Source organism: Pseudopodoces humilis, chromosome 13 (assembly GCF_049639895.1).
Source record: "Pseudopodoces humilis isolate 2021_Gansu_Grassland_sample_001 chromosome 13, ASM4963989v1, whole genome shotgun sequence".
In the NCBI taxonomy this organism is placed as follows: Eukaryota; Metazoa; Chordata; class Aves; order Passeriformes; family Paridae; genus Pseudopodoces; species Pseudopodoces humilis.
In genome coordinates, this window is record NC_142212.1 from 8,226,960 (window position 1) to 8,246,693 (window position 19,734).

At 36.3% G+C, this 19,734-nt stretch overlaps 1 protein-coding gene across 1 annotated transcript in view; it reads right to left on the minus strand.

The window, feature by feature from the left end:
- ERC2 (ELKS/RAB6-interacting/CAST family member 2) overlaps window positions 1–19,734 on the minus strand; it is a 408,254-nt gene that overhangs the window by 85,366 nt on the left and 303,154 nt on the right. The window lies entirely within an intron of this gene.

Consider the following 19,734-nt stretch of genomic DNA (forward strand, 5'->3'; position numbering starts at 1 on the left):
TCTTCTAGCACAAAATACCAACCCCAGCTTCCACTCTGATCCAAAGGCAAGCCTATGTAACATAAAGTAATACCTTGCTTTCATTAATGTATTAACCTACACCTGAATGTTTGACCACCAGAAGCAGCACAGCTTTGCAACCTGACAAACATCTCAGGATAACTTGTGTCTCTACTGTCACAAAATTTTGTCTCCATAAGGTTTGAAATCGTGCATTTAATTCTGCATTTGTTATGGAATCACAGTTTGTGACCATTAACCTTGAGAATTATATCAATTCCTGTTCCAATAAGAAGACAGAAAACAATAACTTGCTGGAAAAACAAATTGTTGTCATTCACTCCACCTAGGGGAAATTTTTTTATGGTCATTATTTTAAGCAGTACAATAAAGCACAGAGTAAGCATCTTTCCTTGCCCCAAGAAACCTGCTGAAATATCAGCTCCTTTCCATTAAGACTGATCCTAACTGCACTGAACAGTGCAGTTCCCCATGGCAGAGGCTACCTGGGAAAGTGGGGTCCAGGTAACACTAAAAAATGTCTCATTTATTCCACCAGATTAGGGACCAGTTCAGAGTCAGCAGTCGGTGCAGCTGTATCAATTCCTAAATAAAATCCAGCAGGATGCTTTTTGTAAACCCTAAAATCAACAGTGTATCACTTTCCTCTAAGGATCCCTGTTACAACTTATCCATGATACATAAGGTTTCTTGTATTCTGACGCACATCTGCTTCGAAGTTTTTTATCAGCCAACCCTCCATACTGTGCACTTTGTTAAATCATCAAAAATCCCTGATTTGTGTTTCAAAGGAAGCACCATACTGCTTAAAAATTATGCTAAAAGATGAACATCATAGATGATCCTCCTAGAATGAACATATGCCTTTTTGATTCCATGGACTTTTATTTTCATAGTTTAAAACCCAAATATCTTTGACAAGGAAAAAGCAAATACGGGGAAAGCAAATGAATGTGATATCAATGCTACTGAGAATATTTTTTTTAAAAAAGCACCACTATTATTTACAGCTTGGAAAATAAAATCCAGAGACCAACTGAGGTGTCAGTTTTTTAATTCACAGTACGACAAAATGATTACCAGGTGTCAATCCAAGCATGCAGTTGATGGGCTGGATTCAGAAATCAGGTGGGAATTTTTGCAAACTGTTTTCAGAAATTGAGATGGATTGCTTTATCCCCATGAAGTGAAGTCCCACCAGAAAATGCTACCCAGCCATAAATGCAACAAGCACTTGAAAATGGAGCATTTCAAGTCTGGGGTCACACCTAGGAGCAAAGCAGGGGCATGGGCTGGGCCTAAACTGGGTGGCAAAGCTACATACACAAACTTGAGACTTTCTTTCCACCATACAATGCATTTAGGTACTCAGCCTAGCAATCTCCTTTAAGCATTTTTAATTTTTTCTATTATTTAATATTGAAATTTGAATGCAAATCATTTATTATTGAAGAAGATTCAAAGTAATTCAAATTTAATTTTTGTTTAAGAAAAAAAAAAAGGGGGGGGCACTTCCTCCATCTTAGCCCCCCACCTGGTAAATTAATAAATAAAACAGGATTTTTATGGCAAGTTGCCAGTGCTTAAATTGGCCTCCTTGAGAGGCTGATAGAGCTGTTTAGTCACTACCACTTTGTTTGAAAAACTGAATGAAAACCAGGGAGGCTAAAAATGCCTTGGTTTACATTCACTAATACATAAGAGAAAAGAAAGAGTGATAATGGATACAGTGAGGGTAGCTATTCCTAAATACTTTAGAGTAATTTTCCTTAAAAACAATGTAGAAGGGGAAAAAAGTCTAAAAAATCTCATTGTTCTAACTGCTTTTTTGTGGGGCTAATTGGTTTGAAGTGACACCAGAGCTTCTCAAATCATGAACTACAGCCTTATTAAAATTTTAAAGGATTTAAAATAGAGTATAATTTCTTTATTTCATCCAAATTTATTGTAAATTCTTTCCTATAATGATCTCACAGTATTTCACCAAACAACTCAGGATTTTCCCACTATGGGGGCTCTAGTTCACTCCATCTTTCCATTCCCCTTAAAGCCTGTGCATAATATAAAGTTGTTTAATGATATCAGGCTCTGGGAGCCCCAGAAAGGAGCAGAAAGAAGAGCCAGGAGTAGAATGCTTGCTTCAGATTTGTTGTGTTCTCTGTGCAGCTACTCACATTCTTGAGAGTACTGCATATTTAAAATACCAAAAAGTTCTATATTTCTTATTTTAATTGCAATACAAAGATTAGAAACAGATCATCACAGAGAGAAACTAAACCCTACTGAAAACAAGTTTGTTTTTTTTTCAACTTTGACTGCAACTGAATATAAAGTTTTATTATTTTGAAAATGTTTTTACATGTGTTGAATAAAAACTGAAACACAATTTCTAATGCAGTAAAACCTGCTCTAGAGATAAACTGAAAAATGTACTGGTTCAATGTCACGGCAAGAAAATTTGGCAATGATATATATGTTTTGAAGTCATTAAAAAGTTGGGAGATTAGTTTCTCACCTGATGTATTGTGTGGAAATACACCTTACCAGACCCATTTATTCTTAATGCAATTTTAATGGCATCCACTGGATTTAAGTAGACACTAGAAGCAGTACTTCATTTTTAAAAGAATGCCATTTATTATTGTACATAACCAAAAATCAAATGAGATCAGAAGAAACCAGATCTGACCACTTCTTCAGTCCTACTTATATCTTAAAAATCTTCAGTATCTGCCAGAGCACTTAGGGGCCATATCACCAAGAGATTATTTGTCCACTACCTCAAAGCATTTAAAATTAAGAGCCAGAAAGTTCCCTGTAAATTTTCATGTTCCTTATCTTCATTAGTATTTTATATCAGCAAGGCTTACTTCCCATTGTGGAGAATACAGAAGCAAATTTGCTATAAGTAATTGCTAATTACAAGTATCACAAAGTACAAAATGGTCTGTGAAAGAAGCGCTGCTTGGCAGCAACTGTGAAAACTGAACCAAGGTATTTGAGAATTAATCTGCTGCTGAATGTGGTCCTACAAGTGCAGCTTTGGAAATGAAGATAGAAGAATCTACTGCTGGCCAACCACAAATCACTTCAAATACCAAAAACAAAAAGAAAAAAACCCGAAACAATAAATCATCAAAAAGGCAAATCATAATCATAAGGAATGACAAGAAAAAATCCTACAGAACTATTACCAAGGGGCAGATGAGGCCCTCTTATTCCCTGCCTTTTATTTTACAATGACACGGTTGTATTTTGTCTTAAGAAGCAGAGATAAGTGAAGAAAAATTTTATTTACATGACTTGTAATATTTTAATTTAAATCAAGTACAAAGCTCAGTTTCAGCATCCCTTATTAGTAGCCGTGTTACAAAGACCAACAAATTGGGAGGTAAAGCTGCTTTAGCAGTGATGCTTATCTGACTTCAACACATCTTTCTTCATGTTTCAATCAAAGAACAGCTGCTGTCATCCTCCTGAGAAAACACTGATAGCAGAACATGGAGCCAGCCTTAAAACCTGCTAACACAGGGGCCTTTGTGGAATTTTTTCCTCTGTTATGGTAATAACTCATCTGCCCTTAAACTTCACATAGAGCAAAGCTTGTGAATGAGGTGAAAGGATGGAGGTAGCTGGGACATTCTTTCAAAGACTCTTCTCCCTTTTCCAGAAGGACTGCTCAGATCCAAGACCTTGTTCTCCAGCTGCTGCACCTTGATCTCCAGGTGACCACAGGGATGGTCTGTAAGCAGCCAGCCTGTCACAATGATCACAAACTACTAAATCCATCAGAACCCCATCAAAAACCTTTAAAACAAAGCGTGGTGTGTCTTAATATTGACAATAATATAAGGAAAAAGTTATTTTTTAAATAAACTATTAAACTGCTATTTGGTGTTGCTTTGTCTGACAACAGTTTTGTGAGTTTTAGGACTTTTTAATAGGTGTAGAAATTAATTCTACCATTCAGTGAATTATTTGGAGAAACTTCCCCTTAGGAAAAAGGTTTAAACCCTAGTAGTTTCAGTAAAAATAATGTTCTAGATCAAATGGAGTAGTGAAAAGAAATCACTTAATGGTGGGACAGTGCATTGAGACATCATGTCCCGGAGAAAGAAGGGAATTCCTTGGACTTGCTACCTGTGACAAGGATCATCTGTAGTTTTTTATTTGGTGCAGACAAGAAGAAAGTAAAAGTTTCATAAACATAACACTTCAATTGATCTAATTTTATTCAGTTTTTATATGAATGAGATCTGTGTACTTTTTAAAACAGTCACACATTTTCTTTAATACATGCAAAATATTAAAGTCCTCAAAAGTTTTATAAAATTTACAAGTAATTAATTAATTTTAGGAGGCTGAGTACCATTCTCTTCTCAAAGGAAGACAGGGAAAATGAATAGTGAAAAGCCTTGTAGGATTTCACATCATTCCTATAACTTCCAGGAAATAGCTGCTAATACATAAAATCTCATAAGATTTGAACAACAAACCACAAGGACCAACATATCGACCTTCAACCTAAAATAACTTTTACTTTATATTGACCTTCTTCATACAGTTGTTCCTTTGCCTTGATAAATAAAACAGAATATTAAGCACGCTGCATACTGTACCTTTGTTAACACAAGAAATTCCCATGAAGAAATGTGTGCAAGGAACACCTCAGACCTGGATGTGCTCACTTTGCCAGTTGCTAACCACTTTGGTAAGTAAAACTTCCTGCCAATATGAACAGCTCGATCCTTTGGGAGGGAAACCAGGCGTGCTCTGCCCCGTCACCCTGGCCCTCCCACCGCCCAGGCAGCTAAAGGGACATTCAGCATCACCTACTCCAGCACAAACATGTTCTGCCTGAACCCTGGGGGAACAGAGCTCCTGAGTGTGTCCTTTATAAGCCCTTCTTTTTTCCCTGCCTCACGGAGGATGCTCCTGGTCAAGCTGGCCTCACAAAATAATAAACACTATTTGACTAATCCTGCAAGAAACATGCAACCCATACAGCTCAAAATGCAAATTAAATGGGATGGGTAAATGCCAGATGGATTTGCATTCATGTGGGTTCAGCTCAGGTATGAGTGATTGGAATGATTGACTCTGAAAGCTTCCAGTCACTCTGTGTAAATAAGGGTGAATAAAAAAAACTGGCACTTCTGCTCAGTCCCTGGAAGAAGAGTCAAGCCAACTGGCCAGAGGAATTTAGATCTGAACTTCCCTGAACATGTCAGGATAATAAAAGAGTCCATTAAAAATATATATCTTAATCACTAAAGAAAGAGCCATGACATGCATTCCTTCAGCCTCAAATGTTGATATATTTATTTTCCAATGCATGTCAAATTTTCAAGCTTTCAGAAAATAAAGTAATTAGCAAATTCCAAATCTAATCAGTACAATATATTTACAACTTGGGCTTATAGTGCGCTTGCAAACATAAAATAAACCAACAAAACACAGCATATACATCCAGGCAATTAATGTGTTTTCTTTGAAGTTGGTGTTAATAGGAAGCAAATGCAAATATGCCCTTATAGAACCAGGCAGTCATGCCAGAGGGCATCTCATAATTTTTGAAATATTGTTTTAAATAAGAAGATTGACCAGTTGATTAATTTCCAGTGATGACACTGCCGGTATCTTGGGGGTTCTTTAGCTCAATGGCCATATTGTAATTTATTGAGTGCTAGATAACCTACCAGATTCCTACCTGGAAACTCAATAAACAGCACTGTCCTAACCACAAAACCAAAATAGCTGAGTTTATACTTTTAGGACTTCTGCACAACAAGCTGCCTTTTTACTAAGTGGCAAACCCCTGGGAAAACACTACAGACCTGATCTGGAATCTGGTAGAGCTGATTTCTGCCCGGACATAAAGACAGCTTAAATTTGGTGAATCAAACCCACTCACAGTTTCTTAGCATTGGGAATTCTTTGATGGTGTATGGACATTTTGGTCATGTTCTTTACCATCATACAGCTCTTATACCACAGTAATGCAAATAGTGCGAGATTCTAAGAAAATCAGAAGAAAAGGGAAATTTAGTAGATGTCAAATGGCAAAGGAGCAGCAATCAAAAGAGTGTGTAGGTTCTTACTTAAGCATGACATCCCTCCATCTGATGTCAATGACAGTTTGTAAAAACAACATTATAATAAATGTAAAAGTACATGTCATATTAAGTTAAGGAAATCATTATTTTCAAATAGAGATATAAAATCATTTGCACCAAACTTATTAACACTTAACTTACATTTGATTAATTCTTTCAGTCTGCATGTGTGTACTGGCCTTTGCTCAGAAAGGGGACAAAAAAGGATTTGGACATGTAAGCCTTGATGAACTACATCATACTGCACTCCAGTTTCATGTTGAGATTTTTTTTTATGACATGTTAATTTTGTTTTTAAATGGAATTCTTTCTGCTAAACCTGTAAAGCTTTTGATTGTTGACTCCAAGCACAGAGATTTCACATTGTAAAGTTATTTAAACTATGTGCACACCCTACAGATTAGTAAGTGCCAAATTCTTCCATTGTTTCCAAATTTTTGTCCTGCTTTGGATATCATACAAGCTGTCCTATACAATATAATGTTATCTCTGCCAGAAATTGCTAAAGTGAGAACAAGTGTTCAAGACTCATTTCAGCAGTTGCCTTGGAAATTGGCAATAAAAATCCAAAATTCTTTCTCTACCACACACCCAAAGTTTTGAGTCATTCCTGATTTCATAGGAGTAAATTTACACTGTGCACTCTGTATTCACAGATTCTTTCTAAAATCTCTTCGTGTTCTACAGGAGAACAGACAAAGAGAAATTAGGATGCATCTGCTTGTTTGGAGGGAGAACAGTAAGATGGATTTCTATGACTAAACTACATTTGGAGTGGACTTGAAAGTCTGCCAAGTGGCAGCCTTTGACTGTCTTTGTAGAGTGGAGTCCAGCAGACAAGGCCCTGGCTCTTAGAAATGAAAAGCAGAGTGTCAATGATGCTCTGTCCACACTGAGGGAAAAAGTACTTTACTTTATCTTCTGTACAACTTCCTACACCATTCTTGATTACTCTTTAGCTCCTGAAAATTATTTAGCATTTGTTAAATTCTGTGAAGATCTTTCAAAGTCTTTATTCTACCAAGTGGAAAACTTGGTTTTTATTTTTTTATGCTAGTGGGTATTACTAGCCCGTAAAGTTGAGGGGTTTAATTCAAAAACTCATTAAGTAATATAATTCAAAAACTCATTAGGTAATAAAAGTGAATCTCTAATCTTATTATATGTTATATTTTATGTTCTATGTCTATTTGTATTGTACATGTGAGTTTCTAAATCCATTATATATGTCAGAATTCTCCACCCATTAATGGACAATTCTTAAGAAAAAAACAAATTCAAAACCTAAATGCAGCCTGGCTATCTTACTGAATTTAGACATCTGACAAGAAAAATCAGGTAAGATGTTTTTTCCAATATAGTTTCAGTTAGATGTGGAGAACAAAAGAAGAATTTTTTTAGTCCTTCCTGAAGGCAATAGAGCTTTGCAAGAATTGACAAAAAGCCACAATGAAAGAAGAAAAGTTCTCACTGTTCATACGATATTGGTAGCTCACAAAAGCAAATAAAAGCCTCTAAAACAAATAATATCAGTTACAATACTATTGGCTTAATAGCTTGTTGTGGGTCTTTTTTTACTTAAAATTTGATGTGTTCTTCAGCTACTTCTTTTTCTATGCTCTGTTCTGTATACATTTGAAGATAATTTAACTCACTGTGCCAATTATGACTATTTCTTACTGCCTACATAGTTTTTCATGCTTTATTATACTAATGTAACCAATGTAAATTGTCTAAGTCAATTTGAAGAGCCTTTCAGCAGATTTGTCTTTGGGCTGGCAAGATGCTGTGTATGCTGTATCTCCATCCCTACTAAATCCCAGGCAGTTTATTTTGTGTTAAAACTCCTATGTAGTGACTCACCTAGAGTAGTAGACAATTTATATGTGTTAGTTATTACCTTTAGCAATGAATAAAACAACTGCTTTCTATTCTGAAAGTCAGTTTTCTAAAGGGGCTTTCACATTCATAGCCCGAAGTAATCAACAAAACAAAAGCTGCTTTAGCACTTCACAGACAAAACAAAGGCAGAAGGAAAACCTCCTCCTCCTTTGTGTTCTAGACCTCACCTCCCTCTCCTTTCCTGCTTTGAAGCTTCAGCTGTTCACTTTACATACCCACAAAAGTAAATTACAAATTGTGGCAATTTGACTATTTGGGGAATCTAACCAAAATTAAAATAGATTATTATAAAAGTTAAATTACGAAATAAGGAAACAGAAGCAAAAGGTAGATGATCTATTTTACATACATTTCCTGGAGTTCATAACTGGATACCTAAGGTTGCAGAAGCCATGATTTTAACTGGGAGAAAACAAGTTGGATCTGGGGTAGGAATGTAGATTATGAACGATAGCAAAGCCACAGTAAATAAATTGTGCATTCAAGTGAGATTATCCAAAAACAAGAGGGAAAAAACACGAGAAAAGGAAAATAGGAGAAAATGGAAACAAAAGGGATTCAAAAGAATGATGAAGAAAATCCACCAAAGAACTGGAAGAGTTGAAAGAAATAATGACTATTTTTCTCTCAGCACGTTGTTGTTCTCCCCATATCCTAACTCTACCTCAAATGCTCTTAGCACACAGTTTACCTACCCCTTCTCATTGGACATAACCCAAATAACCTGTTTTGCCATTCGCCTTTTCACTCCATCTCAGAACTTCAATCCTGCCAAAACAAACTACACCCTGCCCTAGTGCTAAAACTAACCCAGTTCTCCAGCTCCTTCCTGCTTCCCCCTGCTGAAAACACTCTCGGGACTGCAGCCCTGTCATTAATCACATACGACAATCACAGGTTTGGAGAGGGCTCTTTTCCTCAATCTGCAGTCCCAGAAAGCCAATTCCCAGCTTCTCAACCAATCTCTTCCTTCTCACTCCCATCCCATCAAGCCAAACCTCCTTCTCACTACTGGCAGTGGGAATGAAAAAGCAGCAGAAGAAAGCCAGCATTTTAGCCAAAATTACTAAATCTTGATCCAAGTACAACTGTATAGTTTTTTGATGAAGTTTCAGTTCCTTTATAAGAATGGCAAAACCAAAAAGAAATTATTATTCTATAAGGCAGGAAGAATATTTTCCCTCACCTCATCATGCTTCATTTCAATTCCTGGGAATAGCAGTGTCTTCCTGCAGTAATTTTAATTCAAGGACCACTACTTTATACAAGCTGTACTGTTGTCATAGGCATTGAAACATTTAGTAATTTCAAAGAATCCACTCAATTCTTCAGGACATTAATTGCCACTAAATGTTAAAAGATCATCAACTACCAGAAACTTCATATTACTATGTTACTCATCTGCTGGCCCTAGGGACTAAATTAGCAAAATAAACCAAAAAGTCAAACATTGAAACCAAGCAAAAAATCCCAAATCATAAAGAGGGACAAAATTTTTTAAAATCCAGATTCAATATCATATTGTCATATAAATTTGAACACATCCCATATAAAAAAAAAGCACCAATTGTAACAAGATACTTGGATACTTCCTGTTTGTGGTTTAAAACTTTTTTCCCCCCCATTTTCATTCAGTATTTCAAAGAAGCATCTGGGTGAAATATGCTCTAAATATAGTGATTTATTTATTGCCTGCAACAACACTTGGCAATAGGAATCTGCATGCAACAACCCCAGACAACACTTGCAAAGACACTGAGAAAAGCAAGCTCTTGTAAAAGACAATTAGTTTGCTGAGAGGGCAGGCAGCAACATGCATTTTGAATGACATGTCTAAGTTTCAACAGCAGCTTGCAGGAAACATTTACATTTGAAAAATCCCTACTTTGACCTCTTTTTCCACAGTTTGCTTGCTGGCAGATAGGAGTACATGACAAATGAACCTAATTGAAGTGGGCTGGATGCCAGACCGCCTGTTAAAAAAGAGCACCTGATCTTGCTTTAGGTGAGAGGTCAGTGACACTGAACACCAGCAGGTGTAATAACAACCGCAGGCTTTCTGTAAAGGAAATGCAAACAAGAACTCAGCCCCGGGATATTCGGGATATTCGGGACAAAGCCGACCTGCTCAGGCCCGTGTGATTGGCAGCCAGGGCTGTGCTCAGGAGATTGGTGATGCTTTGTCACAACCGTGTCGTGACATGGCTTTGAGCAGTGTGTCACAAAATATGGAGTCTTCAGCTAATGAATCAGCATAAAACTGCACACTGAAGAAGAAAGCAGTTTTTTTGCTATTAAAAAAAGCCCCCAAAGACACAGAATAAGTTGTTCTGATGCTCAGCACCTGTTTTTACCTTTCCACAGAGCCTTTACCTGTTATCATTTAAAAACTACACTGCCGGAACTACTGGACCATCAGTCTGGGAAACACGACAAGAGAGTATCTTGTTCTTGCAAACTCTGCACCCTCTACCCACAACTTCTGGGAAGAATATAGAAAAACAATATGTAAATAACATTTTAAACCAATGTTATTACATCTTATTAAATTACATTGTTTTGTCAAACACCTCTCCCGCAGATTTGGAGGTTTTACATTCCAACTATTGCTTTTGATCTAAGGAAAAGTGATTAGCTGATAAACAATATTTTTCTTATATTGAAGCTTGCTAAAAATTGCATTATAATACCAACAGCAAAGCAAAAAAATTTGGACCAACCACAGTGCAGTCTTGCAACAAAGCCAATACCCAGTGCAGCTTTCATAGATTTGGGAGCTTTATTTTATAGAAAACTGTATTCACACTTGATTTTTTGAATATTTGCACCTTTCTTTATTTTAGATTTATATATTCCATGTTGTTTTAGAATCTGGAAATAGATCTCTGCCCATTTCAAAAATTCCATCATGGTATTAAAAGAATGTAAGAGTTTTTGGGCAACAGAATAAATAGCATTTGCAGGATCCTAGTAAAAATCATCTGTGTCATATGTATACCTACATTGGATCTCACACAATAAAATTATGAAAAAAAATACTGGGCTTTGTAATTAGCTGAGTGGTCTCTGAATGATGGCATGTGGTAGATCCATCTTGATGAGACACGTTTTTATTTTCTTTCCCATAAAAAAAATTCTATACTACAATTAATTTTTAATAGATTTTTTTCTTAAGATGATGTTCCATCAGGCAATTCAAGTGAGGCCACTTATTAAAAAGACTCATTGATGAGATTTTTCTATCATACCTGGAGTAGAATACAGGAAAAGTGTGTTATATTTAGATTTTGGTCACTGCATTCTGATTTATACTGCAAAGAGAGTCAAAATTATGAAAATGAGAACAGCATAGCTGACATTCTCTCCAAAAGTTCTGGTGTGAAATCTTGTCCTCAAAAAGTCAGCAGGACAATGGCAGAGTTTACTGACATCAAAGTTTTGCCATGTTGTAAATCCTCCAGGACAGTGGAAGCTTCATGTGCTACATTTTTCCTCTTCAACAAGCACGTATTTGGCACTTAATAAATAAAATATGATGAAACCATGAGAAAATAAAGATTTCGAAAGCCAGAATTATAGTTTCAGGAAAAAAAAAAAAATTGAAACACCCACTGTCATTACTTCTGAAGTAAAAACAGTCTGTGGCTTTCAGATCTTCCAGCTGGTCAAGTCTGTTTCTGAGCAGCTTTTATGTATAAAACCATGTACCACCACACCCCGCAGGGCTGTTGCACCATACTCCATGGTACAGTTAACTATCAATGAATTTTTGCTAATATAGAAAGCCTACACAAATGAAAAATACATAACCACTTACATGTGGAAAGAGCTTTTTTTTTCTGAAAATAAAAATACAGTTTCATAAGGTGCTTAGCAATTCTTTAGAGAAGCTCCTGTTCTAAGACAATTTAGTTGCATTTCCAATTGCATCATATCACATAAAATCATGAAACTGAATGCACAAAGACAGCATCTGAAATATTTCTAAAATCAGTTATTAACTGAAGTTTGCTTTATGGGTGCTAAGCAGATACTCAGCTTTGTCCCTCCACCCACTTAGGGGAGAATGTACTTATGTGTTAATCACCTGCTGGGTGGTGGTGGGGAATCTATCCTTTGATCAAAGGGAGACATACTGGTTTTACTTTACATCCTGTCTCTCTCCCTCTCAACTGGCCCATAGCTGGAGGGATTCATTTCAGGATTTTTCTTTATTCCAAGTATTCTGTTACTGGCTGCATACCACCACTCAAGGCATCAGGGCTAAAACCAAACACTCTTTGTGGTACACCCATATGACAGACTTCAAAATGGAAACAATATTTCAGTTAAACCTGTAAGATCAAGTTCGCTGAAACCCTGCAACACATGAAGCTTTTGAACACTTCAGCATCAGATCAAAGTTTGACAGACAGACTCAAGGAGAGAATCAGCACATTTAAACCTATCAATCCTCAAGGAAAAACAGGGCACATTGGTAAAAGTACAGTTGACAGTACTCGTTTTGTCTCGGTGCTAACAGCAGTCAAATGTAGCCAGAGTGCTCATGGTTTTTGCTCTGTACTGTAACTTTTTTCTGTAACTAAGGTAGGTTTTTCTCACTCAGCTTGTTTAAAGTACATTTTTGGAGCTGCACTGCTTTTAGGAGTAAAGGACAGGGCATTTTTCTTCTGAAGGATCACTTCCAGATAAAACTTTTCAAACTTCCTTCAAGCAATAAGACTGTAGCTGTGGAGGATTCACACACAAGTTCAGTAGTTTTCATGCTAAAACCTCTCTTTCCCACAAAACCCAAAGAAAAGGTATCCTGAGACACTGAAAATTTTGAGCAAGCTGTCTTCACTTCTTCTAATTGAAAATTAGAAAACTTATTAAGTAAAAGAGATAAATTTAAAAAAGGGAATTAGCACTCTGAGCTTTTCTCACTTGGAATCAGTTGCAGGCTTCATTGGTTGAGAGGTTCAATTCTAAGAACTATTAGTACTAGCAGATATTTTTGAGGATTATTCATTTTCCTAAAAATGAAGAGTCATTCTAGTTCTATATATGCTTCCACTTACTAATTACACAATGGAAATAGATTATAAGCCTCAAGGTAAAGAGATTTCCAACACTGCAACTGTAAAATAGCTCATTTCAATTATAAAACCGATAACAATACAACAGTTTCTTATTAAAGTTTCTTATTAAAACTACTGGCCAGTTTCTTATTAAAGCTACTGGCTTTAGAATTTGAGCAAATTCACAAATGGAGAATAAGATCTCCTAGAAGGTGAACTGTTTAACAGATTAAAAGCTGAGTGTGGTTTGGTAAATAAATCTGGTGAAGAAAAGCAGCTAGCAAATTTCAATCAGTTTTACAGGATTTTTTTTAAAATGTCCTATCATTCATAAATATTTTACAAATGAGTGCTGCAGGATCTACATAAATTTCTCAACAATTTTGTCAATCTCACACACAGTATGAGTGTAAGTTAAATTGGGTGGATGCTTTCATTAAACGTAACTACAGGTTTGTATCACCGCTGCAACAGAGAGTAAGGCACACAAGAGACCTTAGAAACTTGGTAAAGACACTTCTTTCAGCAGTATAATACTGAAGGCAAAAAACCTTCATCATTTATTTTGCCCTCCAATTAATGTAAAGAAGGATAAAATACTCAATTACTTTAAAAAAACATAAAGGCCATCTTAGAGCACTTTCAATGCAAAGGGCTTGAACACAATTCAATCAGAACGTTGGAATCTGTTATTACTTACTCAGGTATAAATTCCTATCAGCCTGTAGAACCAAAGTCAGACCTAAAGCCTCTAACTGCCATAATCAAAATCACCCTAGCTAACAGAATCCCCAAATCATTAAAAACTTAACTCAGTGTTTACATTCAACCCTCACCATGTTGTTAGAGCTAAAATGAATCCCCATGAAAAGCTCCCAAGCAGGCCAGGTCAGCAGATGTAAGACACAACACAAAGAATGTGACTGTGCTGCTTTGATGGCCCCAGAAAACTCAGATTTAGGCCTCAGACACATTGGGAACAGTAGCCATTTGTAAGCTTCCAGCTTTGTTTGAGATTTATCACCTAATTTCAAGGTTCTAGAACCATGTGTGACAAAATTAATCATATTATTAATATAATTGGCTTGGAAAAAGCTTGTTGCAATCCCGACCAAAAAAAAAGATTTAGAAGAACTTGTTTTTCTAAAACATGATGCAGATTTACTCTCCAAAATTATAGCTCCATGGAAAATATAATTTATTACTAATCTCCATGTTTGCATCTGGTAGAAATATGTCTATCTGCAAAATAAACAGTTTCTGGTTCTAATTAGTTTACCAAGAAAACTGCACTGGATAAATTTAAATTATTTTAATATCCTTATTACCTAAACTGGTGCTACAGCCTTTGAAGACAAAGTGATTTTAGGAAGGGTCATTTTGTTTTTAACTTATGGGTATAATTCTCTTATGGACGAAGCTTTTCCACTTGAAGATGTCAGTGCCACCGGCTGCTGTCCCCCAGCCATCAGCTGGATGTTACTGATGTCACTGCTCCTCCTGCTCCCTTATCCACACCAGGCAAGGACAACCAGGCTGTCCTGAGGAATGGGCACTCATCACTACTGATGCTAACCTGGCTCAGCATTGACAAGGGACTGATTTCTTCTTCTGATGGATCTGGCGGGTTACAATCTCAGCAGAAAAATATCAGCAGTGGGTAATGGTGGGTGGCAGTAACATCCTCACCTGGCACAACTGCACAGCTTAGGCTGGGGACAGATTTCCTCATCCATTCAGGTGTGCTGTGGAAGGAATCCATCTTCTCATCCCTCACCCTTACAAGACAATGACCTCTTCAAACCCTGCAGTTGTGCTGTTCAAGTGAGTAGCTTGCTCATTTTAGTAAAAAAGTTCTGGTTTAAAGCAAAACTAGTACATAAACTGTTTAGCCAGCTTGTCTGGCTTTGGTAGAACTCAGAGCCAAGCTGAAGAAGAGCTCGTGGTCTGGCCAGGATGTGCTGAAAGGCTCCAGGAGGGAACCAGTGAAATTATCACAGCTCTTTTGGAAAACAGACCTGTACACGTTTTCACTGGTTAATTGTCTGTAAAGCAAAGATCAAAACAGAAACAGCACAGCTCTGCCATTTCTGATTGCAGGGACACTCCATCACCACTGGAAATCAGCAACTAGCCCAAGAGATTTTTTTAACAGATAAGAAGATTGATGCCAAAACAGATGACTAATTAGAGTGGGACAGTATAGTGAAATCAAAAATATTAGCAAGCATTTATTAGCTATTTCTAATTTATTACATTAGTATTTACTATTAGAACAAAAGTATACAAATAGCTTAAAAAAAGATGCAAATACTGAACTTAATTAAATCACACAAACCAGTATTTTTCTTAGATGTCTGTGTCTTTACTCTCTGTTGCAGAATTATTTATAAATTATCATGTTTCAGCCACTGATTTGAGGCTCACACTCAAGACAATCCTGTCCTGCCCAATGCCTTTACTCTGTCAGAAAAAGGAAAGGAGTATGCAAGGATGCCTGCTGGAACAGCCAAATGCTTTGATTTGTTTCTTTGCACCTACACCTCCCTCGGTTCAGCCTGAGCTCTAGACACCACTGCCTGAAGATGAGTTTCCATTATTGAAGGTGTGTGATCTGAAAACCTGCTTCCATGTAAAACCAGTGCCAGAAGAGCAGAAAGCATAACAGAGAGCGTGGATGTGACTCCAAACTGGCTCCAGGCTTGTGGCTGGTGGGACTGGCCATCCATCTCTGACAGCAGTCAGCACCTCTCAGAGGTTTCCTTGAGAAAACCAAGAGACAAATGCAATGACAACTGGTATTTCATTGATGTTAAGTAGGTCAGCACAGGGAGGTTTTCTTACTTTTTTTCTTATTTTTAAAGTGGCATTATAGTGTTGTAACTAATAGAATGTTAAAAATAGATATTGGAAGATTATAATTAGATATAAATTTTCCATCCTTTGATGAATATTTTCTCTTGCATTTTTTCATAAACTTCTCAGAACAATTTATGTAAGTCTAGTTTATTTAAAATTGGGGATTTTCATCTTTTAGTGTTCAATTGTAAAATCTTACATTCAAAAGTTTATGCCACATGACTTTTGATTAGGTCAGGAGGTACTTTTGCTTCCAAACAAACCAGGACCTTCCAATCAGAGTGATCTGCAGACAGTCCCACATTCACATACCCTAAATATGTAGTAATAACTCTTCAAAACTGTTTTAAAGACAAAATAATAGTAATTTCACATGATAATTTGTAGAAGTGAAATCCAACACAATGCAATTCATCCCTGAATTCGTATCTTTAGAGCAGATTTTTGCTACTTTTTTTCCAAGACGTCAACTTAGCTTCAGATTTTAAACAACAGCTAGATTATTTGATTACTTGTGTGAAATCAGTAATTAGCTACTCCAGTTTACAGCAACTCTAGCATTTCAAAACAAAGATGAAAGCTGTGAAAACACATACAGCCTTTTCTTACTTTCCACAGTGTTTAAAACTCCTCTGGAATGTTATTTATTTTTACTATGGAAGATTATAAAAGAGCACAACTGATGATGATGGTAGACTGATTGTTGTCTTCAGACTGACTACATCAAAAGCTTCAAAGTTTAGTTCATCAGCTACATTTTCTCTTTTTTTGTACACCTTCTGCAGCTGCAGTGAAAAACCTGAGGCCAAAGTTCAGGCAGAATGGCCTGACACACAGCTAAAATACAAGTGAGAGACAAAAAAACTATTGAATTTATATAATTCATTTCTACAGCTACACTTGAGGGTGATTAGGTGCCTCATAAACACAGTGTTTAAGATGAGATAAATGCCTGTCAAAGAACATCTAGTTCATACAAATAATTTTGAGAAAACATTTTTGTATATGCACAGGTGCTTTTCTACTATGAATAGCACAATCAAAAGGAAGAAACTCCTCTGAGTAAAAACTGACCAGTACTGAAATAAATAACAGGGCTTTCATTAACAGTCCCAGGGTTTCAACTTCCAGCCTTAACTCTCACATCAAGTACTTGACATATTGCCAGTATATAATCAATAAAAATAACCAAATATGTACAGCTAAACAAATTCCTACTTTTAATGAAAACCCTCTGTCTTCAGCTGTGAGCAATTAATACCTAAAAGTACTAGCAGTAGTAATGAAATCTTTAACAATAAAAGAAAGGTAAATTTTGTCCCAATAAAATAAAAAAATAAAAATAAAAATAAAAATGTCCCAATAAAAATAAAAGCTATAAATTTCTTTCATTAAGAATAAAAGTATTTTAACAGGAATAAAGACTAGTCACAAATCTGTCCATGGTCTGGGAAACAAACATTGCTTAGGAGGTTCCTCCTTTTGTTTAGTGAAAACTAAGTAAACAGTAAAACAAATTCACAAATCCAAAATGTACTTGGGCTCCAGTCAATGTAGCAACATAATTTATCTAATTAAGCATAGAGCTGGTATTCACACACTCAATGAGAAAATTAAAATGAACACTGCAAACTGTCATGTTCCTTATTTTTCCCTTCCCATGCATGCTACTGATGCTCAATTCAAAGTTAGCATGTTTTTGTCCAAAACAGGCTGAACAAAAAGAAAAATAAATTATTTACAAAAGTCATAACTTGAAATAATGAAACAAAAAGCAGAACAATAGCTCACAGTTAATGTCTTTAAACATATCTTTATATAGCAACATGACCAAATTTGGTTGTGCTTTGTACTGCTGTTAGCAAGTGCATCATGAAAGAACTGTTCACCACATCTCAGCAAAGACAAATCTAGGCACCACATTTGTTTTATAACAGCCTTCTCCTCCTCCTCCTCCCTGAAGCATATGAAACACATCCAATAGCTCCAAGTGAACACTGAATATTTGCCTGAGCAATATTCTTCCGTGCATGTTGCAGATAATTTCTGTTTTGAAGGAGTTTTTTACTGAATGGCACTGTTGCCTTCTGAAGAATGCCTATACAGTGCCACTAAGACCAAATTTTAAATTTACAGGCTTTATGGGCTGCTTCTTAATCCAAATTTAGCAGTCTAGCATTATGATCCTGTTTTCAAAAGCACTAGACATCAGCTGCTGCCAGGCACAGGCTTTAGTGTCTCTTTGTTTCATGTGTGAAGGTAACCCTGTTCTGAGGATGTAACAGACAATAAATTTGTCCAAACATTCCTCAGCATGTCTTCAAACATCCCATCTACCTCACATCTGACACAGAACCAAGCCTGCAGTACTGTACAAACAGGTTTTATGCCCAGTTCTCTCTCACACACATGGACAGCTTGTGGCAAAGTCTAAACTGTTTTTCCAGGTTCTGCTACACTTCAGTGGTTGGAACTGGAAAGGGAAAACAAGCACTTGTGCTCTACCTGCACTCCTCAGCTGTGCCACAAAACATATTTTCTGACGGTCACATGGCTTCAGTTACCCGTGACAGATTGCTATAGAGGATTAATTCTTAAAACTTATCATCACCTCATGATTTTCTTTCTTTTTTTTCCTCTGTAAGGGTGAGGAGAGGGGAAGAGATCCTGTTTCTACCACTGCAGCTACACTGGCTAATGAATGGGCTGGCCCCTGAGATTTCCCTGAGCACCTTGCCTGTACCTTAATGAGTAACCAGCTCCTGGAACCTTACAGTACCTTCTCATCCTGCCATGCTGCATCTCCACCAGCATTTCATGGCACTCCCGTGCAGCAACTGAGAGCTGAAGTGGTAAAGTTTAAAGAGACTTCACTTATTTTTAACTGTGTGTTAAACATAATTAGAGGACCAGCCTGTGCTATCTTTATTGAGGCAGAGTCCCACCTCATGGCCTCTGGAAAAGCTTTGATTGCATAAATCAATTATAACAATTAGTCTTGGAATCAAACAAATGTTTTGGTATATCAGGCACTTTTTTTTTTTTTGGTAGGGAAAAAATCCTCTTAAAGATCAAGTAGAATTCAAAAGCATATAATCTATTTTACACTCCTCTAATAAATGCTAAATAAATATTCCTTCAGTCTCTTGTCAGCTAGCTTTCAAAATCATTGTATCCTTTATGCACTTTATCCTTTCTTAAACCAAATCAAATGTAGTTTTGAGTCTCTAAAAGGACAAAAATATGCTTTGGTTCACAAACATGTTCCATATTTCAATGGAAATACATTCATAGTTTAAATAATTTAAACTGTAAATCCATAAATTATGACAAATATATAAAGCATAAAATAGTAAGGTGAATATTTTTTTCTAGAAACCCACATTCTTGCAGTTAAAATACTTTTATAATTAAATTGTTTCTATTCTATTTTCTTCTCCAACATAAAATATAATCCTCATGTTCATTCACATTGAATCTCTTGATTTCCTCATGTTCACAATTAACTTTTGATAGATGTCTGCAGTAACAAAGCAAATACATAGAAGCTTTTCTAAATAAGATGGATATACACCAAATTTAATTTTAGTAATGTTGTGTTTTAATATACACTCATTTGTCTGAGAGATTTGATGTCCCTCAGCCACACTACTTGTTATGAAAATCAGCAGAGAGTGTGCGAGGTAGAATGGTAAAATGCCAAAAGCAATATAATGTGTGGAAGCTTTAATAAGACATTAATCTTTACTTATGTGAGTAGATTTTGCTCCTCTAAA